The sequence below is a fragment of the Manis pentadactyla genome, chromosome 4, assembly GCF_030020395.1.
Source record: "Manis pentadactyla isolate mManPen7 chromosome 4, mManPen7.hap1, whole genome shotgun sequence".
In the NCBI taxonomy this organism is placed as follows: Eukaryota; Metazoa; Chordata; class Mammalia; order Pholidota; family Manidae; genus Manis; species Manis pentadactyla.
Genome location: NC_080022.1, coordinates 56353244 through 56379920, shown reverse-complemented (window position 1 = coordinate 56379920; position 26677 = coordinate 56353244). Strand labels below are relative to the sequence as shown.

The 26677-nt window shown below is 44.2% G+C and overlaps 1 protein-coding gene and 1 long non-coding RNA gene across 6 annotated transcripts in view; one reads left to right on the top strand and one right to left on the bottom strand.

Annotated features, from left to right (window-relative positions):
* The window catches only part of GNG12 (G protein subunit gamma 12), a 128027-nt gene that overhangs the window by 52476 nt on the left and 48874 nt on the right, over positions 1 to 26677 (top strand). The window lies entirely within an intron of this gene.
* Positions 979 to 26677, bottom strand: LOC130683364 (uncharacterized). Of its 4 annotated transcripts, none has more exons than XR_008997033.1 (3): positions 20274 to 26677; positions 13449 to 19718; positions 979 to 4550 (listed from the first exon to the last, which is right to left on the bottom strand). It is a non-coding gene; the product is annotated as an uncharacterized LOC130683364 (long non-coding RNA). The 4 variants fall into 4 exon arrangements; XR_008997035.1 differs by having other exon boundaries at positions 13449 to 19423; positions 20336 to 26677; XR_008997034.1 differs by having other exon boundaries at positions 13449 to 15620; positions 16615 to 26671.

The following is a 26677-nucleotide window of genomic DNA, read 5'->3' as shown; positions in this document are numbered from 1 at the left end:
CCTGTCAGGAGGAAAGAGGTCTTTCCTGCTTCCCAGCTGCAGGCCTGTCTCCACTGCCAGGGCTAGTGGGCTGAGCATGCAGGGAGAAGCCTCTGTGCTTTGGATTTGTAGCTGCCATAGGCAGGGCTGCCCTCTGGCTGGCCTGGCTCAATGGCATGGGCAGCCAGTTTGCGAGTTGGTGCTGGCCAGGATGAAGGCACAGCAGGCTGCATATCATGGTTGGGGGCCTCAGAGCTGCATAGTCAGCCAGGGGGTTGGAGCACCTGAAGCTCCTGAAAGTTACCAACCTGCTGGGCAGAGTGCACCCAGACACTTCTGTCCACCTGCCCTTTCTCCTGAGCAGCAAACTCTGTACAATCCTTGCCCCTTTAGCAGCCCTCCCGCTGCTAGGAAGTCTCTCAGAGTGCCTGCCTTTCTTTTGTCCCAGAGTGGCGGAATGTGGATCCCTGTTTTCCACAAGCATCTGGAATCTCAGTCTCTCCAATATTTTACTGTCTTAGCTTTCCAACCCCACTAATCTCCAGAGCACCATGTAATGTAGGTTTGTGCTCCCAGAGCAGATCTCCAGGACTGGGTGTTCAGCAGTCCTTGGCCTCCACCCCTTCCCTGCTGTGTTTGTCTTCCTCCCTCTGGTGAGCTGGGATGGGAGAAGGGCTTGGGTCCCTTCAGATCATGGTTTTGGTACATTACCCTTTTCCTTGAGGTCTGCGGGTTTCCCCAGGTGTAGACAGTCTGCCACAGCCTTCTTTCCTGTTGCTCTTTCAGGATTTGATGTATTTGCTATATTTTCTTATTATATGTAGTTTTGGAGGAGGTTTCTGTCTCACCTCTCATGCTGCCATCTTTAATCTCTGCTTCCACCACATTCTATAAGGCCAGCCTAGATTTAAGAGGTTCCACATACAGATTCTACCTCTTGGTGAAAGTAGAATTACTTTGCCAGGAGCATGGATACAGAGAGGGGAAGAACTGTGGCCATTCTGCAGTCTAACCATACAGTGTTTATGAGACACATACAGACAGCTGTGATGGAATGAAAAGAGCCAGAGAGTGAGAGGACTCAGGTCACATGCCCACATCATGGTTCATCCTCTCACCCCATTCCGATTGGCAGGTCCTAGGATCCTGGTCTTACTGTTTTCCATCTGGAATTTCAACCAGTTCAGCAGGTTCCTAGGCGGTCTTGCCAATACCAGATTTTCCATTCTCCAGGTCCCCTTTCATTTTACAGAGCACTGCCACACTAGTCATCCTCAGGTCGTCTTTCAGGATGTTACTCCTTTGTTCAAAGACTGTCAGTGGCTCCATGTGCCCCAGCACACCAGTCTAGACTGGTCTCTCTGGCTTCTCCGTTTCCATATCAGGCTTCATCCTCTCTTGCTCACTCCCACTAGTCCCTTTAACCTGGCCACGCACTGGCCTCATTGCCATTTCTTTTGAGGACATCTCATGCTGCTCACCTCCTTCTCTGCTTGGGAATCTTCCCCGTTTCACAGAGTTCAGTAAATCTTCCCTTCTCCATAACATGGCCTTCCCTGCCCATTCCTGCCATCTGTGATCTACTGCTCTGGACCTCTTCACAGCCAAACACTGTCTTCTGTGGGTTCTTCTTCTTCACCTTGGCTAGTCTTACTTCCCCTGTTGCTCTGTCAGTGCTTTGAGAGCAGAAGGCTACCTATGCCTCCCTTACAGTCCTCAACACAGGGCCGGGAGACTGGCAGGTACTCAGTCAACCAGGAAGCATCATGGACATGACACTTGGTCACCACCAGAAGCTCGTGGGGATCTCACAAGGCATCTCTTGGAACATAAGCTCAGAGTCCCTTCCCTTGGGCTGTGCACTCATTAGGTCTGGAGTAGATCACAGGAATCCTAAAGCACTCAGATGATTCTGATGCTATTGCTATGCAGTTGGCAACCACCTGTTATGGAAAGAATACAAAATTTATATGAGGCGTGGGTTTGAGCCTGGCTGTGCTACTTCCTGGCTCTGGGACCTTATAAACTCAGCCTTTCTGAGCTTCAGTTTTCTCATCTGTAAAACATAAAATAAATAAAATAAGTTATATTTAACTCAAGGATTCCAAAGAAGATAAAAAGGATGATGTATGTGCAAGTGCTTTCTAAATTATAAAATATAATTAAAATGCATTAATTGACTATGGATCTGCTGGTAGCCAGTGTTAGGAAAGAGGCAGTTACCTCTGTGGTGGTGGTCATGGTAGTAAGTAATCGAGTGGGAGCAATGGTGGGATAAATAATAACAGCAACAGTAGTCATAGTTAGTGTCTACTATTTATTGAATGCTGACTGTGTGTCAGGCATTGTGCCAACCACTTTACATAAAATTATTTCAGATTCACAAGAAGCTCTTCCTCTTCACTGCATTTGTATGGTAACTACACCTTTAGTGAAATTAATCCTTTGGGTTTTTTTCCTCTTCAAAATACCTAGTTAAAATGTACTCATCCCTGAGAGAAGAAATAAGTTGCTATCAGCCACTGAGAACTTATCAGTGTCAAGTATAAGGTCCTGTAGGAGTATGAGCTACTTTGATTTGTGGCAGGATTGGTGCCCTCTGGTCACCCAGCTGCCCAGAAAGGATGGGCCTGGGAGTTGATGCAAGGAGGCCAGGATGGTTGGGGGGGAACTGAGAGATCTGCTGACCTGACAGTGTAGCCCGGGCTATTCCTGGTCCGGGGACACCACCTTCTCAACGTGCTCACTTGGAGCTTCCCCACGATGGCCACCAGAACAGGCAGCATTTGTAAAATTGTCTTTCATCCACCAACCAATTTGCTTTACATTATTTTGATTGCTGTTGATCTAGAATATGTGCCTATCTTTTTTCAAAGATTTTTGAGGTGGCTTTTAAATCACAAATAAAATAATTAGATTTAGAAAAACAGGAAAGGAAGGAAATGTATGGGTAAGGAAAAGTAAGGTGAAGTCAGAGATGAGGTTGGGCCCCTAGGGCATAGTGAGGGCCCCATACAGTCGCCAGCAGGTCCCATAGTCTTGCACTGAGCTTCTTTCTGAGCAGTCAGTACCTGAAGGAAAATGTATTCAGTTCACAGTAGTTCACAATGGCTGGGAGATAGAAGCATGCTAGTTACTGAGAAGAAATAAGTTTAATCGTGATTCAAGACTTCGAGTACTTTCTCCAGAGTGTTCATGAAGAGAATACCACATAAGGTAGCGAAAAACATCCTATAATAAATAGAATGAGGAGGACTCCCCTCGGGTAGGCGAATGATGTAACACCCAAGTGCAGTCCAAGAAAAGCCCTTCCATTTTGGGTATGCATTTCTCTGTTGGCCTTGGCTTAATGGCAGCATAAAATTTAACAGTTTCAGCTGAAATAACAAATATCTATGTTCACACCCCTGCCCCACATGATAGACTTCATAGACAGTCATGGCTTTTGATGTGAGCCTGGGCATTTGGCTGTGGATCAGAGTGGGCATACAAGTTGAAATCTACTTACCATCCCTGTTATAAAAAAATAATGAACAACTTCCTGAAAATACTCTGAATATTATTTTTTCCCACTCCTAAGTCATTCTTCACCCTGACTCAGTCTATAGAGTGGCTTTTTGATACACAGAATTTACACTGACTCCACTGTGAGTGACCTGTGTGGCCCTCTTCCCTTGTTCCTCATGTGTCCCTCCTTCTGGCCTGAGCCCCATGGCTCTAGGTCTGTTCTGATACAGGAGTATTTAGTACCTTTTGAGAGACAGGTAGTTTGAGAAGCTTGTGAGCTAAATAGGGAGTAGCAGACTCCAAGTACTTGTCTGATGGCAGCAAAGTATAACCTGGGCTACTGCTGTCCACTTCTGGGACTCTTGTTCCAGTTGGTAACTTTCATATTTATTGCAAGAAGCAGCATCTGGTTGGTAGCAGCATTGGAAAGATGAGCTATTTCCAGAGGATGATAAGTGAGTAATGTTAAGCAAACAATTTTTGCAGGATGAAAAAGTTTTAATTCTCAAGATCATTGTCAGGGAGGAGCCTAGAATTATACAAAGACTACCCATGAATGGGGATTTCCTTTTAGGTTCTAATTTCATTTACATCGGGCTTATTCATCAAAATTATTTCTGTTTTGAGTAACAGAAACCCAACTTAAACTAGTTTCTTGATCTACATGACTATCTTTATCCATGTTGCATGAGCTTCAGGCATAGCTGTGTCCAGGGATTCAAGAGATATCATCAGGCCATTATCTTTCACTCTTCATCTTTTGGCTCTGCTCAACTCTGTTGGCCTCATTCACAGGCAGTCTCTCCCTCACCATGCTGCCAGAGGTAGCCATCAGCAATACATTTCCATCATCCTCACAACTACGGATCTCAGTGAAAAGAGAATGCCTCTTTTGCTATCATTCTAACAATAGTACCAAGGAGGGATTGGCCCAGTTTGGATTCTTTGCCTTTATCAACTTGGCCAGAAATAAGTAATAGACAATAAGCAGTGTCTCTTTGGCCAGGGCTTCTCCACGTGTCCCTTGAGAGAGGGTGGATCCCACCAGAATTGTAATGAGGTTCCTATAAAAAGAGGAGTAAGTTTGTTATCAAGAAGGAAGGAAGAAAATAACATGCCAGGCCGATAAAATTTTTAGGTATCAGAGTCCACTGATTAAGAAATTCTTAACATGGGCTCCGGTAAATTGGAAAGGTTTGAAATTAGATTCAGCTTCAGTTACACTGACTGCCTACTCCAGGTTTGGCATCATGACCAAGCCTGGCAACAATGAACGTATGGAGAGGTCAAGGAAGGGTGACCCTACTGTGGTGTCAGGTAGGCAGCTTTCAGCCTAAGGACCTCATGTCACATCCGTAGCATTAGAGTGGAATCACCTAGAGACAATAAGTAGGCTTCAGTGGATCTATAAGCCATTGAATGAATCAATGAATGAGCTTCTCTAATTATCTGCAAAATTGTGTGTATGCACTTTTTTTTACTGGAGAAAGGATTCATGCCTCCATCATTTTTTCATAGGACTCCCTGGTCTCCTATTGCTTAAGAGCCATTGCTTCAGACTTACTAGAATTGTTTTAGGCTGGGCTACCTTAATATTATGTGCTTGTTTCATGTCTTGGTTCAACTAATAAAGTGTAGCATCCGTGATAAACATAGCTCCTTATGAAACAGACACAGTGACATTGTGGCTGAGTATGTTCCATTAAATTGCATGTTGAGGTTTTTAGGCATATATGTAAACTTTTCACAATCGTAATTGCCATTTACCTAATGCTTGCTCTGGTGCTAGCCTCTGTGCTAACTGCCTTATGTGAATTGCCTGAACTATAATATAGTCATACACAGGGCTGTGTTTCTGCAAACCTCAGGTCCACTACAGTACCACCTGCTGGAACCAGCTCCTTCTCGCTGCCTCTCTGGAACTATAGGTTACATACAAACTCTGAATTTTTCCTCTTCCCCATGTTTGTTGTTGTAGGTCCACTTCTGTTCACCTTCCTAGCCACAGATGATAGAATCATAGAATCACAGAGTTGGAAGAGACTGCTAAGATCTTGCAGTTCAGGGGTTTTCAAACTCTGCTCTTTGGTTTTCTAGCTCAGGGGCTCCTGAAAGGGAAGGACAGGCAGGACCCAAGTCCTTTTCCTGCTTTAGTCCCAACTGTCTGCTGAAAATCACTCATCTGGGAGAATGAAACAATTCCAGATTAGATGTCAGGCTTAACGTCGAGTCCAGGCTACTACCTTACTTACCTACCTGTGTGACTCTGGGAAAGTTGCCTAAGCTCTCCAAGCCACAGTTTCCTTATCTGTGAAAGGAGCTACTAAAACCTGCCTCACAAACCTCTTAGGGGAGTGAGCGAGGTAATGTGTGTGAAGTCACTGACCTCCTCCCTGGCACATAGTGCTTAGCAAAGGTTGGCTGTTCCTAGTACACTGCACAGTGTGACTTGGGAGACATAATTAAGACATGGTTTATTCTTGTCTCTCACTGTTCCTTTAAAGACTGTTAGGTGGGGTGTGTTTTTCCCCATTTCCTTTTAAAATTTTGATCAGACCTATGACCCTTCTAGTTACTCTGAGGTAATAAAAAGTTCTGTGGCCCCTTTAATTCACACACACACTCACTCACTCACTCACTCACCTCAGAAGTTGGAAATGCTCACTCCAGTTGATCAGACCTATGACCCTTCTAGTTACTCTTAGGTATCTTTAAGTCACACACACACACACACACACTCTCACTCTCTCTCTCTCTCTCTCTCTCTCTCTCTCTCTTTCTCTCTCTCTCTCTCTCTCTCTCTCTCACCTTGGAAGTTGGAAATGCTCACTCCAGTCTATGGTCAGTACTCATTTCAAGAGAAGACTTCCCTCCATCTTGCCACTGAGGGCCTCCCCTTCCGCCCACTCACTGCTAACCACTTGAGGCCTCCTCAGGTGAGAGCGAGGGAGGAAAGTTCTTAACTGATAGCTACTGTCACACCCTGCCGGGTTCCTGAGCCTGGCTCATGGGCAGATAGACTCTCCTGGCTGCTTCCATGGCTTCCTCGAGGACTCCCACCAGGACTTTCCCCCTGGTTCTCCCAGGACTCAGGCAGTGAGTCTCCCTTGGCTGGCTGCTACCTTCTGCCCACAGCTTCTGATTTCCAACCAGCTTCTCTCTTCAGAGACCCTCATGCTCAGGCTGAAGCCCTGTGGGGTGGGGTTTTAAGGAGACTGAGGCTGGTGTTTCTGATGCCAGAATTCACCTTTTCTAATCCCAAGGGTAGGGGACAAGCAGTCGCCTTCTCTGCACAGCCGTCTGCTCTGCCACCTGAGCTTGTTAGCTGCCCTCTCACATTTTGGTTCCTTGGGCAGGTGTCACATACCATTCCCCAAACTCTAGGGGACATGTATTTGAAACCCTTTTCTCTAGGCTTTCAGTGAAAGCAGACCCCTTCCACCCTACCCACCTCCGGGAGGGTGGGAATGAGAACATTTCTGAGGAATCTGCCTCCCTCACTTTCCACTGTCCTGAACCTGTTTATGTCCTCCATATGAATCTTCGAGCCAGCTAAATCAACTTATTAGGAATTTCCACATAATGTTCTGACCCCTTGCTTTGGAATTTCCCATCTGTTGCATCTTGATGCCTCAGTGGAAACTTCCACTTTAGCATCTTGTTAAATTGACTATTAACCCTTGGCCCGGCACAATGAACTCCTCAACACCTTCCTTCTGTGCTAGAAAACTCTCCACACATGGGGTGCTCCCTAACTTCCTCCCTCCCTCCCTCCCAAAACTTCCCATTCTGATTTTCACATAACTTGGAGTTGTTGGAAAGATGCTGCTCTGATGAAGCCAAGCCTGGCTCCTGCAATGCTCCCACTGATGGGGTCAGAAATTGGGGAGGGAAGCTCGTCTGAGAAATCCACATGGGCACACAGATTCCAAGTGGCAGCCAGCCTTTCACAGACACCCTGTTCTCTTAGCCCCCAGGGAAGCCTTCAACCTTGTCTCTAGGTCAGTTTTCCTTACCATCACACCAAAGTACACTTGATATGACCCCAAAAGGAAGCCAGTATTTGGAAACTCTGCAGTCAGAACCATTTCTCATGCACATGACCATAACAATTTCTCTTGATCTGAAAGCTGATTTGGTATGCTTCATGGGGGCGTTTTGATCAGGGCTCCTGGCAGACTTTACAAACCCTGCAAAGTCAGGCTTTGAAGAATATGCCCTACTGCCTTCCAAAGACACCTCCCTCCCTGATTTTGTGCAGTTTTTGTATTATGCTTAAGCATTCTTTGGTATCAGCAGATTATTCTGCCTTCTCTGGTCCCAGCATTGTGAACTTGGCCTTTCTGCCAAGGTGACTCTCTTTTGTCATGCAAAACTCGGGCCTCTGTGACAGTAGATCTCATGATAAGTAGATTGCTCAGTGTTCAAGCAGTGTCTAAAGGCATGTATAAAGGCAGTGTCTTAGTTCAGCAAATGACATATGCTAGCAAGATGACTGGGTCAGCTAAAAGTTGGAGTCACTTTGAGGACCATGACCCAAGAATGTATTAAATACATTTTGGGTAGTTCCATCGTGGACTGGTTTTCCTGGCAAGACTCAACATCATGCATCCAGATGTGAGCCTGGTTTATGTCCTCATGTTACTTTTACTGGCTGTTTACAAAGATGGCAGGATGCAGCTCCTTCCCTTCCTTCCCTCCCCTCCTACCCTCCCTTATGCTGCAGATGATGTCAGAGACTGAGGCCAAGAAGGCAGCACTCAATCCTGTAGCATTGCTCACCTGTCTTCCTCTCTTGGGCAGAAGGAAGATAGTGGTTTCCATTTGGCCATTCAAAGATCCAGACACATGAAACAGCTAACCTGCTATTAACTGAAACATACTTCCTCTTTATAAGTTTTGCAGTAGGAAGGTGGCATAGTATAGGCAAATATACTAGAGTTCTTTTCTCAGCTACTGAACCACTTTGGGCAGAGTGCTTTAACCTCTTTGAACCTCAGTTTCCTTTTCTGTTAAATGGGGTTAATGCCAGTTGCCTTACAAGATAGCTGTATTAAAGGAAACAGTGCATGTAATGAATTCAGCATAATGGCCTGTCACATAGTATATGTTCAATAAATGGAGCCTGTTCTCATTATTCGCCTTTGACTTTTGTGATGATTTCTTTAAAACTTAAAGCTTTGAAAAAACATAGCCCAATTCTCCAGCAGTGGTTTTTTTTAAATCAAATAGGAATTTGAGAAAAAATGAAAATATGTGCAACTATCTGCATTAAAACAAAAAAAAAATGACCATCTTGCAAAACTCAGTCTTTGTTGTGTACCAAGTGGTTTCTGGTTTGCACAGGCAGCTTGGCCCAAAGGCCGAGAATAAAGCTCAACCTGCTGGCCTCAAGCCCATCACTAAAGACCAGTGAGCCCTCGGGCAAGCGACCTTCTCTCAAAGGCTCAATTTAACTTCAGTGAAGTGAGGCCAATAGTGCAGAGGACCATGGAGAGAACTGTGAAATAATCTATATGAAATGCCCCCTGTGAGCACCTAAATAATGGTGGCCCTTATTTTGCCATCACAATATTATCTCCATTTTACAGATAAAAATTTGCAGGATACTTTTTTCCTTGTGATAAATGGCTTCATGAAGAGACTTTATCTGTAAAAAGTTGTTCTCTCCATTTTGTTCAAGAAAGAACAGGAACATTTAGTAGCTGGTTTGCTAATAAATACCACACTGTAGCCATACAAAAGCAAGCTAGATTAACTAAAGTAAACAACTTTCTGTTTTTTTTCAGGCCTCATCTCACTTCCTTGTTAAGATTTGGGTAAGGGATTTTGCCACTAGGTGAGGAGAAATTTGTATATTATTTTTGTAAGACTGTGAAAATATGCAAATATAGCTATATTTAGCTAAGTACTTTAAATTCAGATTAGTTTATTTTGTTCTCTTTCAATAAGACTGGCAGAGTTTGCACCTTTGCGGAGCCTAAGGTCGTCTTGGAAGGAGATTTGACTTTTCTGGAGGAGGAGGAAGAAGCAGGGCCTGAACCAACAAGACGGCTCAAAAAGGGGCTGAGGCTTGGCCAGGCAGGTGTTGGACAGCTGGCGGTGGTGGAGCAGCTGGGGTTTCTGACTGAGGAGATTTGTTGCCTTTCCCAGGACCCTGCGGGCCTTCCCTTGAGCAGTTCCCCTAGGAGCCCCCCGGGGCATTGGGCAGTCCTGAGCCAGTAGAGCACTAGTCCCCCTTGCATCTGACCAGGTGCCCACGATGTGCCAAACAGCAGGGTTTTGTACAGAATGAAGGCAGTATCATTATTTGTGAGACTGCTTTTGAAGTTCCTGAACACCTTTGATGAGTGGATGATTATGCAGGTGAGCAGGAGATCTGCTCATATGTTGTGTCTGACTTGCTCACCTCTGCAGACATAAGAACTCAGGAGTACTCTTTACATGGAAGCTTGAAATGTGGCTGGTAAGCCAGAGAAAAGGGGAGCATGCTGCCTTGAGGGGAGAGACAGGTAAAGCAGTGGGACTACTTGAGTTGGTCGGTCAGCACGTGTTCACTGAGCGTCCACCCATACTTGGGGCAGGATAAAGGAGCAGCAGCAGTGAGGCCAGCCATCTCGTGCTCTTGGCCTGCTCCTTAGTCCACTCCCTAAGGCACAGACTGAGGCCGTGACTTAGAGAAACCATCTGTTGTCATTTGTGGACGAGGCTTTGGGGGGCCCTCTTGCCAACACGCTTCCCCACCACCAGCTAGTGGTTGCTATGAAGCATAAGCTTTAGGGTCTTCCACTGTCCAGGGCCCCTTCTCATGCCCTGCAGCTCATGTGGTATTCCTAGTTTTGTATTCTTTTTCTGAAGACCCCCCCTCTCCACCTCCAGCCAAATTGTTTCAGGCTCAGGATTCACAAAAACTGAACCTGTTCCCAGGTAAGGGAGATTGTCACTCAGTCTGGATCTTTGCCTCTGCCCTGTTTCTCAGTCACCTAGACACTAAAACTCCCACTTGCATACCCCAGGAACATGCTCCGCTCCTTGTGTGTGTCCTCTTCTGCAGCGGGACTCGAACTCCCCGCAGCTCCAGACCCTTTAATTGAGAGGAGGGTGGCCCAGTGAGGTTGCTGTCTGGGTTCCTTCCTGGCCACCAGACACACTCCCCAGGGTGGAAAGGTCCACCATTCCCGCAAGAAGGCAGGGTGCCTGCTCTCAGGCCTCCAGGGGCTGTGTGCTTGCTTGGAGGGGGCCCTGCAAAGGAGCCGGGTAGGCGGGAGCCCTGTGTGAGGCATCAGCTGGCCTACATGGGCACAGTGGAAAATTCTCCTAAAAAAAAAAAGTAATATCCTTGAAACTGTATCAGCTTTGGCAAAACTGTTCAGTCTGATCTCCAGTTTTAGGAAAATGGGCCAGCCAACCTACAGGACTGTGTTGGTAAAGTGTTGCTCACTCTCAGCTCTTACTCATGCCCCTTCCCTCTTATTGCACAAAGGGCTGGGTGCTTTGCTAATCAGTCAGAGTTAAATGTATTAAGAAGCAGCAGGAGGGGAAAGACCTTTTTTTTTTACATGGATATCTTTGCAGCGCTCTGCCAAAATCCACGTGTGGAAGTTCCTTTTTCAGTGAAATGCTGGCCAATATTGCCCCCTGGAGGAAAACTAGAGAATTTCTAGTTTCTAAGAGCCGTCCAGGGCATTCTGTCTAATAAATAATCTGGGAAGTGTCCGCCTTGGATGAGGCAGGACAGTGAATGGGGCTGAATCTATAAGGTTTTTAGTTTTTCTGGTTTGGGTTTTTCTTTTTCCTTGAAACAATTACTTTAAAGTTAGGGTTAAACTGCTTTTTTTCTATAAAGAGTAAAATGGTTAAAATGCTAACAGGTTTAAGGCCTACAGCTATTAAACTGCAGCAGACATTTCTGCCAAGTCTCCACCAGGGCTGGTGGCCAATCCTTACTGGTCTTGAGGTTTCATTCACTCCTTGAAGCTGTGGCAAAGACATAAAACCAATCAGAAAATAGGAATTTTCAACCAACCACCGGATAGCTATTAGTGATCCTCATTTACAGGCTCCACTTCATCATTGCTCATGTGGGAATCTTTTGATTTAGTAGCTGTTAATTTAAATTATTTGCCTCAGTTCATTTATACTTGTTCCTAACAGTTGCCAGAAAGTAGCTTTCCGTCATGGGCTGACCGGGTAAGAGTTCCACCACTACTCCTTCCTACACTTTTTTTTTCTTCCTACACTTTTGTGTCTCTTTAAAAGCAAAATGAAAAACAGACTTAGAAGGATAATGGTTGAAATATAATAACCTTCCCATTAGGATAGTGGTTGAAGTACAAAAACCCTTCCATGTATTTCATCTTCTGTTAAAATCTGATTTTATCCTGATGCCTTCATTAATCCTTTGTTAATTACTCAGCTGCTTTCACTACCCAGATGTGACCTGATTGTTTAGCTTCTGTGTTGTCTCTATAATAAGAGCCTTCATAATAAAAATCTCATCTACCGAGTGATGGTTTGTGTCCCTGGATGAATGTTCACTATCTCCATTGTTCTGGATATTCATCCCTCTAGTGAAGGACACAATTGTAGTGTTTGTATTAGTAATGCTTTTAATAGTTTTTTTCCCCCTTTCTCTATTCTCTGAAACCCAGAGATGCACTTCAGTATTTAAGAGCATGGAATTGTTCAGAGTTTGTTTACTCATACATCAAATGAACTGCCTACTTGGAGCTGTTTTTCCTCAAAAGAAGGATATGAAAGGAAGCTTGTGTGCACACCTTGTAGGTTATGTGAAAATTTTTTGCAATACTTGACAAAGTTTCTAGTGATTATTGATCATATTTTTATATATTGGGTCTACTTTAATTTTTCACCTCATGCAAAGTGCAAATGAGCTATGTAAGAAAAACAATTTTGGCAGAATCATCTGTTTACTTTTTGCCCCCAATGTGTGGAAACTAATGGTCCTCAGCACTGCTAGGGAGAGGGCATATATTTCCCCCAGGATTATTTCCTGGGAGACTCCTGTTTCTTTCCCCTTGGCTCATTCTGACATAACCCAGAGGAGGGAATGGGCCTGGGGAGCTGAATTTGTGCTGGCCCAGTCTCAGTCCACAGCACAGGCTGGCTTCTTTTCTTTATGAACCTGTCCTCATTGCCTGTGGCTGCAGCTGCCACCTGTGTTATTTGGAGGACAATACACACACATACGTGCACATACCTTTCTCTCTTGGGCACCTGTCCCCTTTCCACTATTGAAAGTGGTCATTAATCTAATGTTGAGACAGCCTGATTCATTAGTGAAGCCTTGATGTTTAGGTAATTGCAAGGCAACATCAGAATGGTTTGTAAGGTCCTTCTAATTTCAGAACATTTTCAAGCTTTCATTATTATTCACAAATTACAACATGCTGAAGTTTAGACTCTGCTGACTGGGGTAAACAGGAAGGAGGGCAGGCTTTAGAAATGGGTATTTGGGATAGGGCAGATAAGGGTTCATATTTTTAGTAAAGAGCAATGTTTTATAGACACTTTGATGGCATTTAATGGTAAGTACTATGAGATGAAACTGGAGGAGGTGCCTGAGACCCAGCCCTTTTCCCCATGCTTCCCAGCTGCAGCCACAGCAACTCTGCCATGTTTCTCAAAGGACAGGCTCTTGCCCATCTCCTCCTGGAGCAGCCCCTCCAGTTACAGGCATAGCTCACTTCATTGCACTTTGCCTTATTGCACTTCATACATCCTGCATTTTTTAGAAATGGGAGTTTTGTGGTAACCCTGCACTGAGCAGGTCTATCAGCATTTGCTCACTTTGTGTCTCTGCCACATTTTGGTAATTCTCAAAATTTTTTCAGACATTTTCATTATTATTATATTTGATCTGGTGATCGGTGATCTTTGATGTTACTGTTGTAATTGCTTTGGGTGCCATGAACTGTACCCATATAAGACAGTGAACTTACTAAATGTTGTGTGTGTTCTAACTGTTCCACCAATTAGCCATTCCCCCATCTCTCTCCCTCTCCTCAGGCCTCCTTATTCCCTGAAATACAACAATATTGAAATTAGGTCAATTAATTACCCTACAATGGCCTGTAAGTGTTCAAGTGAAAGGAAGGGCCACACATCTCTCACTTTATATCAAAAGCTAGAAATGATTAAGCTTAGTGAGGAGGGCATGTCCAAAGGCTGAAAGCTAGGCCTCTTGCACCAAACTGTTGGTCAGGTTGTGAATTTAAAGGCAAGTTCTTGAAGGAAATTAAAAATGCTACTCCAGTGAACACACAAATGATAAAAAATTTAAAAAAAAAGTAGAACAGCCTTATTGCTGATATGGAGAAAGTTTTAGTGGTCTGGATAGAAGATCGAACCAGCCACAATATTCCCTTAAGCCAAAACCTATTCTAGGCAAGGCCCTAACTCACTTCAGTTCTACAAGGCTGAGAGAGGTGAGGAAACTGCAGAAGAAAAGTTTGAAGCTAGCAGTGGTTGGTTTAAGAGGTTTAAGGAAAGAAACCATCTCCACAACAGAACAGTGTAAGGTGAAACAGCAAATGATGATGTTGAAGCTACAGCCAATTATCCAGAAGATGAAAACTAAGATAATGAATGAAGATGGCCACACCAAACAACAGATGTAAAATGTAGATGAAAGAGCTTTCTTTGGGAAGAAGATACACATAGGACTTTCATAGCTACGGAGTAAAAGTCAGTGTCTGGTTTCAGAGCCTCAAAAGACAAGCTGACTCTTGTGTTAGGGGCTAATGCAGCTGGTGGCTTTAAGTTGAAGCCAGTGTTCATTTACCATTCCAGAAATCATAGAGCCTTTATGTGCTAAATCTATTCTGCCTTTGCTCTATAAATGGAACAACAAAGCCTGGATGACAGCATATCTGTTTACAACATCATTTACTGAATATTTTAAGCCCACTGTTGAGACCTGTTCAGGAAAAAGAAATTCCTTTAAGACATTTTACATTACTATAATGCACCTAGTCACCCAAGAGCTCTGACAATGAGATTCGTGTTGTTTTCATGCCTGCTAACACCATATCCATTCTGTAGCCCATGGATTAAGGGGTCATTTAAACTTTTAAGTCTTATTATTATGAAATGCATTTCATAAAGCCATAGCAGCCATAGAAAGTGAGTCCTCAGATGGATCTGGTCAAAGTCAATTGAAAACCTTCTGGAGAGGATTCACCATTCTCAATGCCACTAAGAACATCGTGATTCATGAGAAGAGGTCAAAATATCAGCATTAACAAGAGTTTAGAAGAAATTGATTCCAACCCTCATGGCTGACTTTAAGGGGTTCATGACTTTAGTGGAGGAAGGAACTGAAAGTGTGGCAGAGATGGCAGGAGAGCTGGAATTAGTAGAGCCTGAAGATATGACTGGATCGCTGCAATTTCATGATCAAACTTGAATGGATGAGGAGTTGCTTCTAATGGATGAGCAAAGAAAGTGGTTTCTTGAGATGGAATCTACTCTTGGTGAAGATACTGTAAAGATTGTTGAAATGGCAACAAAGGGTTTAGAGTATGACATAAACTTGGTTGATAAAGCAGAAGATTGACTCCAATTTTGAAAGTTCTACTGTGGGTAAAATGCCATCAAACAGCATTGTACTCTGCAGAGAAATGATTTGTGAAAGGAAGTCAATTGATGGGGCACACTTCATTGTTACTTATTTTTAGAAATTGCCACAGCTTCCCCAACCTTTAGCAACCATCACCCTGGTCAGTCAGCAGCCATCATTATCAAGTCAAGACCCACTACCAGCGAAAAGATTATGGCTTTCTGAAAGTTCATGTGATGGTCAGCATTTTTTAGCAACAAAGTATGTACTTTTTTTAGACATAATACTACTGAACACTTAATTGTATAATGTAAACATAACTCTTATATGCTAGTAGGAAACCAAAAAATTCATTTGACTCCCTTTATTGAGATATTCACTTTATCATGGTGGACCAAATCTGTAATATCTCTGAAGGATGCCTATTCTTGTTACCGGAGTATTTCATAGCCCTTAAGACAGTCTATATTGTCTTGTTTTTGTCTTTATGTGAGAGCTTCATGTCCACATCTAGAAGAATACTGGCATACAGTCAAGACTCAGTGAAAATTTGCTGAATGAATGAAGGAACTCAAAAACAAATAAACAAACATATTCAGTGTCCAGAGGGACAATATCTTTTGTAATCATGCTTTAAGATGAAGTCTCCTGACACAGAAATGAAATATATTTTTTTGTCTTTCCAAATCAAAATGTACCTGTAACATGCCAGTGTACAAGGCCATTTAGCTGAAGTGGAATAGACAGTTGTATCAGTTGGGTCTGCACACTGATAGGAGCTTTTTAAAAAAAAGTTACTGATGTATCAATAGCCTTAAAATATTATTTTAACTTTATGAATGAATTATTAATATATAAATGGAGAAAAGCTCATAAGTAATCCATAGGAGGAGAGAGAAAGTTTTATTTTAGCATTACATCAAAATTATAAAACGGCCCAAGATTCTACAATAAGAGAGTGCTTATGTAAAACAGAATCTTACCACGATCATTAGAAGTCATGTCTGTTTACTTCTGTGGGCCAGTAGTGCATGACCTGAATCTGATCAGGAAGAAACAGCTGACAAGCCCAAACTGAGGGGCATTCCACAAAGTAACTGTCCTTTACTCTTAAAAAAAATCAGTATCATGAAATACAAAAAAAGTCTCAGGAACCATCCCAGGTTAAAGGAAACTAAAGAGATACAACAATTAAACACAGTGTAGAATTTTGGATTTCTTTTGCTGAGAAGGACATTATTGGGACAATTGTGAAAATCTGAATATGGCTGTAGGTTAGATCACAGTAATGCATCAATGTTAGTTTTCTGATTTGAGTGATTGTAGTGTCTTACATAAGAGAAGTTCTTACTTGTAGGAAATGCACACTGAAGTATTTAGGGGAAAACATCATATCTGTCTCCCTCCTTTCCTCCTCCCTCTGTCTGTCTGTCTCAGTATCTTTCTCACTCTCTGCTGGGGGGAGTGAAGGGATTAAATACAGTAAAACGTTGCTATTTGAGAACTCCAAATCCAGGTGAAGAATATCAGAATTCTTTGTACGATACCTGTAACTTTTCTCTAAGTCGTCTGAAGTGATATCAAAATAAAAGTTTTAAAGCATGATACTTATTGAAGAGTTTGTAATCACAAGGGACATGCCTTTGCTGAAAAAGAGCAAAATAAAACATGGATAAGAGTGTATTTTTAGCTATTTGAAAAACTCAAGGGGAAAATACTAGAAGGAAATAAAGCAACGTGTTAACTTTTGTTTTCTATTATCCATGTTAGTATATCTTACACATTTTTCTCTAACTTGAAAAATTAGGAGGAAAAAAATTTTTAGAAAGATGATGGCTCGTTCTCAAAGAAAGAAGGTTTAAGTGAATCCTGCTCTTTGTGTCTTTACCGCCCATTCTTGTAGAAGGATGCCTCATAAGTATGTAGACATACATATACATCCTTTTTTAAACTTTTGTTTTTCTTTAATGATATTTTTAGAGAAATGCTATATTGGGCAAGAGTGTAAATGAGTTGAGCTCTTAAGCCTCTTCCAACCTTGAATTCCTTGATTTACTTTCCACTAAAGAAGTGGAAGTCCGCACCTTTGCAATCCATACGTGGTGTTTGGAACTGAGTACAGAGGATGGATGAGCCATTCAGTCCGTCTTCTAAAGATGTTCACAATCCACAGGTAAACAAATGCATTATTATGAACCTTTAGTAGGTCCTATGGGAGTATAGCAGCTCCTATGAGGGACAGACATGTCTTGGGGCAGGGGTGGTGGTCAGGTAGGCAGGCATTGACCTCTAGGCCTAGAAAATGAGATCTTGCCATTCAGAGAAGGGTAGCAGAGCATTCTAGGTTGAATACATTCTAGTATATCTAGCATATGCTCTCACTGTAGCCCCCTGGATTATCATTTGGAGACTCTTCTGGGAAGGGGAAAGTCTTTTCTTTTCCTACTGAAGTATAGTTGAAAGTATATTAGTGTCAGATTTATAACAGTGATTTGACATTATAAAATGTTCATCGTGATAAGTATACCATACCAAGATCTTACAATGCTATTGACTGTATTCCTTATGCTATACTTTCATCCCCGTGACTTAACTTATTTTAGAACTGGAAGTTTGACCTCTTGATCCCCCTCACCTATTTCACCTATTCCCCCCACCTCCTTTCCCATCGGGCAACCACCAGTTGGTTCTCTGTATTTATGAGTCTGTGTCTGGAACTGGTGGTCTTTGTAAGACCTGGGGAGCTCCAGGGTCTGCAGGGTCTGCTTCGCAGGTGTCAGAGGAAGGCAGGAGGCATTTTCCTGTGGCTCTGGAGGAAAGCTCCCATGAACTTGTGGCTTCCATTTGCAGAATCACTGTGCAAGTTGGCCTGATTGGCCCCACCATGGAAAGTAGATGCTACTTAGATACCCCCAGGGAGGACAGAATTAAGGGTGATGGCAATACCATGTTGGAGAGTTTGCTAATCTCTGATGTATTCAGTGCTGGAGCATGCTATATTCATCTGTAATTATAAATAAGACCAAGGGGTCAGCTCTGCTTGGCACTTGGCCTTGCAGCACTCTGTCACTGTTTCTGGAATCCCAGGGTTATCCCAAAGCTACATTGCTGTTGAGAAATGTGTTTCCACTTTCCCTGGACAGTAACTCATCTTGCAGCCCTGGCATCATTTTCCATTCCAGTCATGGGAGCCTGAGGACACCAATGCTAAGTATTTTTAATCTAGTTATGACCCCACATAACTAGATCAAATAGAGGCAAGGCAGTAGCTAAGAATCCTACAACTGGGGGAAGTTGGAAGCTTTTCCATTTATCTTGGGACTTTTTTGTTTAACCATTTTAGAGCATGATTCTTTACTCAGCTGTTATTTCCATTTTAAAGATAAAGGTTGTTAGGATTCCATGAGCATATAACCTCAGAACATAGAGTAAGCATTTAATAACTACCAGTTATTATTAATAAACATTGACTGGCAAAATGCAGGAAGAGAGAGCAGTAGATTCTTGGTCAGGAGACCTGGTTTCTAGTTCAAGCAATACCCCAAAAATCCTAGAAGTAAGGAAAAAGCTGGAAAAAGGCCTTAGAAATCTTCTAGTATCTAGTCCAACAACTTCGTTTTCAGAAACTTAGAAAAGTAAGAGCTCTAAGTTTATTACTGAGATTTAAATGTTCTCCCACTCATTATTCAGCAAGAGGAATAATCACGCCCCCACCATGTAATTGTTGGAAGGGCTACACGAGTAGCGACCTCAAGCTCCTGGCACGGTATCTGGCAACGGAGAAGTCATTACAGTCCCCTTTATCGTTGGTGTAGTTTTCTGCACCTTCAGTTACCTGCAGTCAACTGCCATCTGGAGGTAGATGATGCTCCTTCTGACCTGTCATCAGAAGGTCGGGAGCAGTCTGACCCCACAGTGCCTAAGTCACACTTCGTCTTAACATATAGGCATTTTTGTCATCTCACATCACCACAGGAAGAGGGGAGAGAGTACAGCACAGTGAGATATTTTCAGAGAGAGATACCACATTCACATAACTTTTATTACCATCTATTCTTGTAATTGTTCCCTTTTATTGTTAGTGTTGCCAATCTCTTACTGTGTCTAATTTATAAAGTAAAGTTGATCATAGGTATGTATGATAGGAAAAACATATATATAGGGTTTGGGACTATCCATGGTTTCGGGCATCTACTGGAGGTCTTGGAACATGTCCCATGTGGATAAGGGGGTAACTGAGGTAATTCATATTAGCTGGTGGTGTTATTGTCGATTGCCTGTTTAATTGTTTTTCTCTCTTATTGGACTTTGAAGGTAGAGACTTGTCCTCCTTGGTTATCATCATGTCCCCACCATCTGGGGACACATAGTAGGTGCACAGTCAATGTTCACTGAATTATCGATTGAAGAAAGTATCTTGTTAAAGGTAGAATTTTAGACAAAGTCTGGATCTGAACCCATGTCCTAACTGTAAAGTCCATGTTTGGCACACTGGTCCACATTGGCTTCCTTCTCTCTTTAAGGTTAGACAACTTGCTTCATTTCTTTGTCTCCTCAGTTTGGATATGATCTATTGGGTCTCTCCTGTCCTGAGCATTATGTATGTGACCCACCCTTTTTGAGGAGACCCATGTTTGTGCCTGACCAGCCACTAGGTGTCGTAGTTGACCGAATATAGGAGAAAGGAAAAACAAAAAGCATTGAACTGGTTGCCCTACCAACAGTGATCTTGTAATTGGAAACTAGGTGCCCTTGAATGAGTTTGGGGTCACCTTGGGGAGGGAGGCAGTTGTTCTAGCATTTGTGTGCATGGACTTTGGAGCCATCTATGGGTTACAGCCCACAGCTCTGCTCACACCAGCCTGGAACTTCCCAGGGCCCTTGTGTCAGTGATGTCATGCATATAACATGCTTAGCATTTGGCCGGGATGGAGGAACAGCTCTAGCAGGTTAGCAGCTATGAGAGCTACTCCTGGTATTTGATACCATAAACTGGTGCTTTTCTGTTCTCTGCCAAGCAGACAGGCTTCAAAGCCTCTGCGCCTTGCTCCCTGCTTTACAAAGCCAGAATTTTAAATAGTCCCATAAACAGCAAATGATGGCATATCAGTATCAGGGAAGCCTAGAATATTTGGAGGGATATTGGAACTCCTGGGAGAGTCACTGTGGGGCTTAATCAGCACAAAGCAGAGTGTTTTGTACGTACATAGCAGGCTCTCAGGGTAGGGTGGAGGTGGGGGGCAACAGGGGTGGTGTCACAGAATGCACCTTGCTGAAACTGTCCAGAGACCAAATTCCTTTGTTGTGTGGACCATCATTCAAATCTTGGTGTCTTGTTTTGTAAATAATTTAGGGAAAATCTTCTAGGAATAACAATGACAAGCATTTATTACACACTTACTATGTGTAAGTTATTATGCTAAACACCATACATGCATCATTCTAATTAATCCTCACCACAGCCCTATGAGGTAGGTTTGCATATTATGCCCATTTAATAGATAAGGAAATTTTGGCACAGAAAAATTGTAGTAATAATAGCCAACAAATACTGCATACTTACTGAAAGTCAGGCAGTATTCTACAACCTTTAAGTATCCTCCTTGCAATAACCCTGTAAGGTACGTACTATTACTACCCCCATTTTACAGATGAGGAAACCAGGGCCCAGAGAGGTTTATGTAGCTTTGTTGAGGTCACACAGGGAGCTAGTAGAAGAGTCAGAAAACAAGCCCTAGCCCACCTGATTCCAAAGTTTTGTTTTGTTTCTTACCACTGTGCTCTACTGCCTCCCACAGCCCTTTGTGTGTGTGCAGTAGGTACTTGATAAGTGTTTATTGAGTCGAATAGTTCTCAGACTATAATTAGCACAGGGATGATTCTAAGGAAGAACTCTACAGGTCTTCATACGCCTACTTAACACCTCCACCGGCCTTCATTAGTATTATGGGATACATATACCATTCCACTTGTTGGATTCTGCTCCTAACTTTTTGTTGGAAAAGAGACATCCTTCCATTGGAAGTCAGGAAAAGGCTGTCACTGTGGCAGATGTTCTTAGAAAACACTTCCACAGGGAGCATCACAGCCCATTTTGCTTGCTTCCCTTTTTCTGGCAGACAGCTCCTGGGATGTTCGTTCTGGTACAGTGGTGTCTGGCCACGCCTCTTCAGCCTCTGAAAGCTGAGGCCAGGGGGCTGCCGGCGTGCCCTCCCTTGGAGCTGCAGCATCAGTGTATGCTCCCATATGCAGACGGCACCCAGCAAGCCTGGGCAGGCACGCTCCCCAGTCCTGCTACAAGGCTGATGCCACGGCACATGAAGAGCAGAGGGGACCTGCCTCCCCAGTTAATGAGCTGGCTGCTGCTACCAGGAAGTATATCTGTCATCACAGTGCCGATGAGGTCTGAGGAAGGAGAACAGGACCCAGGCCGTGCTACGCACTCCCCAGGTATAAGTCAGCACCAGGGTTTGGTTGCTTAGTTTTTTGTGTCGCTGCAACTAGAAACCCAAACGCAGTTAGACTCAAACCCTCCTCCTCAAACAGATGATCTCAAGCACTGAGACTTGCTTTTGTAACCCTTCGTGCTGTTTTTTCTCTTCAAGTGAGCTGAGCCATCTTGAGTCTTCCTCAGAACTTCTCTCTGTGAGCTAGAGGCCCAGAGTTCATCCCTCTCAAGGAAAGCAGTGTTTTGCCTTCTGAATATTTCTCCCTCTAAGTATTTTTCCCACTGTGACCAAAGTATGCCTTTTAGAGGGAGAGGGGGAGTCTGGGGCTGTTGGAGGGGGAGGTGTAATCAATAGAGCAAGGCTGAGGCTCAGAGCACCATTGCCCCTTCAGCCCTACGACTTGTCACCTGCCGTGCTCGCCTCCCCAGGGGATGCAGTTGAAAGGGGGTTGGCGTTTGCTTGGTCATTAGCAAAGCTAGTGGACACTTGAGAGACAGGAGGGAGTGTAAGTGACAAGCCAAAGGAGATTCTGGGCTCGTGTGGCTGCCTGTGTTTCTCCCATCCTACCTGTTGTATCATAATGGCACACTAAGGAAAGGCACGCCACAGTGTGGAGGAGGCGGCCGGCAGCCCCAGGCTCTGACAGCCAGGCCCCACCCAGCGGTCAGGGACTGAGGCACACCCAAACCTCAGCCAGGGCCACTGAGGGAGAAGCCCTGGTTCAGAGAATCATGAACTTCAAAATGCAGATTACCCCTGCCATCAGATCAAGAACGTTATTTTACCATCCCCTGGCCCCAAAAAGTTGGAAATTCAAAGTAGGTGTTGATTTTAGAGATTTTGAGGTCCAGACTCTTCGTGGGGCTTGTGAAAAAACTCAGGATTGAGAGGTTTGAGCTGGGTCCCAGAGGAATCGGTGGCAGTATTGGGACCAGAACTGTGCCTGTGCTCACATTAACTATGGAATAAGGTGAACAAGGAAGCAGGACCTCATCTCACACAGGTGTGCACAAGCACATGCAGACACACACACCCCAGGTGAACAGACTACTCTGCTTCTCACACAGTATCAGATATTTATGTTTCATTCTAACAAGTTGTTTTATAGCCAAGTAGAAATTGTTAAGCACTGAGCTGTACCATGTTGCCTCCAGTGCAAACCTACTCCCCCCACTGAACCCAGAAGGTGGGAGGCTGGTGTCCAGAGGTATCACCCTTTGGGCAACAGGCATAGCACCGTAAGCTCTTTGAGATCCACGACCAACAGCTTTGTCATCAGCCTGTTTCTGGCCTGCAAAGCCCCTGTCGTTCTGCAGTGAGTTACTGTAGCAGCCTCCCAGCTGGTATCCCTGACTCCAGCCTTGTCTCTCCCACCCCATAATGCAACCAGAGTGGGTTTTTATAAACTGCAAGCCTGCCCATGCTACTCCTTTTTCCTTCTTTCTTTGTCCCCCTCTGAATAACTAATCTGTCCTCTGGATTCAGGTGCCACATAGATGTTCCTCTGGGAGGTCTTCCTGACTCATCAGGCGTGGCCTGGACTGCATATTGCACCCTCTCCCTTACCTCTTACAACATTTGCCACACTGTTTTGAAGTGCCTGTCCCCCACTGTACCTCCCCAGATGTTAAGCTCCTTGAGAACAATGAGTCTGTCTTACCTGCTTGTGGTCCCATGCCTGGCACAAAGCAGATGGGCATTTAGTGCACATTCACCAGGCACCTCTGCAGCTCAGACATCAGTTTTCACCTCAGTCTATAGTGCCGAGCTCTGCATGTTCTTCTTTTAAAGCCTTAGAGTCCTGATGATATCAAGGCTGTCATGTAAACAAACATAAGTTTGCCAGTCATGAGTCCGGGGACCAGGATATATTTAGCACAGTTTGTTGACAATGACTGTTCATCATTATGACCCTAGGACACTGTAAAGTTCCTACGTGCCCTTGAGTCATCAGAGGTCAATTAAATTGTTCACTCAGCGAACATTTTGTGTATCTACTTTGCACAAACCTTGTGCTCAGTACTAGGAGGTGGATAAGGATGGGTAAGACAGGTTTTGCCTCCTAGAGTTGACCATAAGGCTTTTATATTTTGCTCATGTTTCTTCCTTTGTCGAACATTTAAAAAGCACAAAAATAAACAAATGACAGTCAGCCTCTAAGGAAGGCCGGACCCACCTTTAGGGTAGTGGACCTTGCAGGATGGGGCCAGAAGACAGTGTTGGCTCTTCACTCAGTACTTCATCCTGCCTTTAGGGACACAAGGGCACATCAAATGCAGACTCTGCCTCAGAAAGCCCATAACCTAACAGAAGAAACAAGATTTATACCTAAGTACCTCTGAGACAAAATAGAAAATAAAAAAAAAAAATTTCCTGAGAAGATGTATCTATTTGGACTACAAATATCAGCAAACCCAACTCAAAATGGCCTAAACCAAAAGGGGATTATTCTCTCACCTGAGAAGAAGTTCAGATGGAGACCGTCCCCAGTTAACCAGTGTAGCAGTTCATCAGTACCAAGTTTGTTCCATCTGTCACGTCATCATCAGAGCATCAGCTAGCTCTCCTCATAGGTGCAGAACAGGCAACCCACCTTCTCTTATCAATGCCAGGGATGCAGAACTGCTCCCTCTGCATCTCTCTATAACAATGAAGAGAACTTTTGAAATCCCCCTGCACACTTCTCCTGTTTCATTAACCAGAACCAGGACATGTCCCTAATGAATGGAATGAGGTTGTTTTTGTGGCCTAGACCAATCCGGATCTACCCTTGTCACACGAGGCAAGAGTACACTTGTTCTCAGCGGAAAGGAAGGGGGATATGGCTAATGAGTAGCAGCTTAAAGTGCCTGGTATAGAGGGAATCATAAAAAATCTCACACAGATCAGGCGGGCCCTCGGAGAGCTGGCTTCTAATGGGGAGGGCCTACAAGCTGCTCATTGTTCTAACGAAGAAACAGGTGCTATGGCAGAATTTCAGGAAGGCTTCCTAGAGGAGGTGACATCTGAGGTGTAGATGAAGCCTAAAAAGGAGAGACACAATCAGAGTTTTCTTTCAGGAAGAATACTCCAGCTGTGAAAAATGGATTGGCAGGGTTCTGATGGAAGGTTGAGAGGCCAGGAAGCTGTCGCTGTATTACATTAATCCAGCAGGGAGCTGCTCCTCATCCTGACAGGGTGTTGGCCATGGGGATAAAAATACTCTAATTTGAGAAATATTGCAGAGCTAGAGTGAGCAGGACTAGGAGAAGAACAGCGAAGGTGCGGAGGGGGGAGGGGCAGTCCAGTGTGACTCCAGGGTGTCTGGCTGGGGCAGCTGCCGGAGGATGGTGATGCCTCTCCCTGAGCTGGAGCCCTCAGCAGTAGGTGGAGGTTTGCGGTGGGGACGGGAATGCTGAGTGCCTGTATGACTGGAGGGAGGCGTGGGAGGCGGGTGGGTCAGAAACAAACTGGAGTAAGCATGCAGGGCCTGGGGGCTAGGCTGGGAGGTTACACTTGAACCTCCTACGAATTTGCACAGAGAGGTGGTGAGGAGACATGGAGACAAGGAAATGCTATGGGCAACATTAGAAAGGTCACACCTCTGTGGGCACAGGCAGGACACTGCAGCTTCTCGTAGTGGCGGTGAAATGGGCTTTGGGCAGTCTAGTGGTAGGGAGCATGAGACCACCGACGAGGGTGTGGACATGCTCAAGTGACAGCACCAGCCAGGTAGGGGCAGCCTCACAAAAAGGAGAAGTGATAGCCTGCTGTTAGCTTGGCAGAGGCTTACATAGACCATCACACTCAGTGCGCACCACCTGTCCCTGGGGGGCATTCGCCCATTAACAAGGACAGGAACAACCACAGAATGCAAGTCCACAAGAGACTTCTGGCACTTCTGGAGACAGAACTCTGCTCTCCCGACTTCCCCAGTGCTCTTTTTACTGCAGATCCCTTCAAAGAAGCTTTATTCACCACTGCCCAAACAGTGGGCTAAGTGCTAGGATTCTAGAACTTAAGAGAACAAGCCCAGTGCAGCAGGCAGAGAAGAGGATCAAAAAAAAAGCAAAAAGCAATGGGGCACAAAGGCAGAAAACAGCTGTGAGTGAGCCTGGCACTTTCTCCACTCAGAGGAGGTGGGGGCCCAGAGCACAGTTGCGCCCCCCACTGGGGGCTGCCCTGGGCCCAGGCTCAGAGCTGGCTTGCCTGACCAGCACACCTTGCTTTACAATGTAAGTGACCTCGATGGTAGCTGGGGTCATGGATCATCTATTCGTTGTAGAACATGAATTAGAGCTCTGAGAGTATTTGAAAACAGAAGTTTTAAGAAAAATTCTTTCAACATATTTACTGAACACACACTCGGTACTCTGCTGTGTTCCAGGTGCTGGGTATCCAAAGGTAAACTGGAGGTCTTGCCTGCACAGAGTTCAACAGGGAAGACAGGTGCCTGAATTTGCCATTGTAGTACAATGAATTCAGTGTAATGGTGGCACTGTAGGAGGCCAAAGGGAGGTCACTAATTCAGCCTGGGAGTCACCAGGGCAAGTTGCTAGGAGCTGCAGTATAGATCAGATTCAAGCTACCCTTCCCTGCTTTAGGATTTTTGTAGGGACACAGAGACATGAGTTGGCACTTAACATCTAACAGCATCTGGCACATAGCAAATATACATGCAGTAGATAACATCTAATATTATTTGTAATTAGATTAGTAAAGGGATTCGCTGAGAATGGAATGTTGCTAAAATAATGATATTTAGTCAACTGTCCATTGCATAGTTGCATAAAGCTAAGAAATTGAAGTAAATGAAACCAACCAGAACAGGACTAGCTAATTGTTTTGCACATACATGCCACCCACAGTTGATTGGAGCCAGGTGTTGAGAAGCACTAATTAACTCATATCTGGGTCCAGCAAGAAAGAGCACTGTGATCCATTAGTGATGTCTGCCGTGGGTACAGAGCAGCACGTATGCCACACAGCTGCCATCCTTAAATTAGAATAATCAAATTTCTGGGATCTGACTGTATCAAACCTATTAACCCCACCCCCTGCTCACTTGGCATTTTGCAGAGACAAACAACAATGCTCTGTTTGTAAGTGAAGTTTTTAAAAGCAAACAGACATTCAAAGTTGTCTGTCAGAATCTGGGTACCTCAGCCGAGTCTCCTGTACT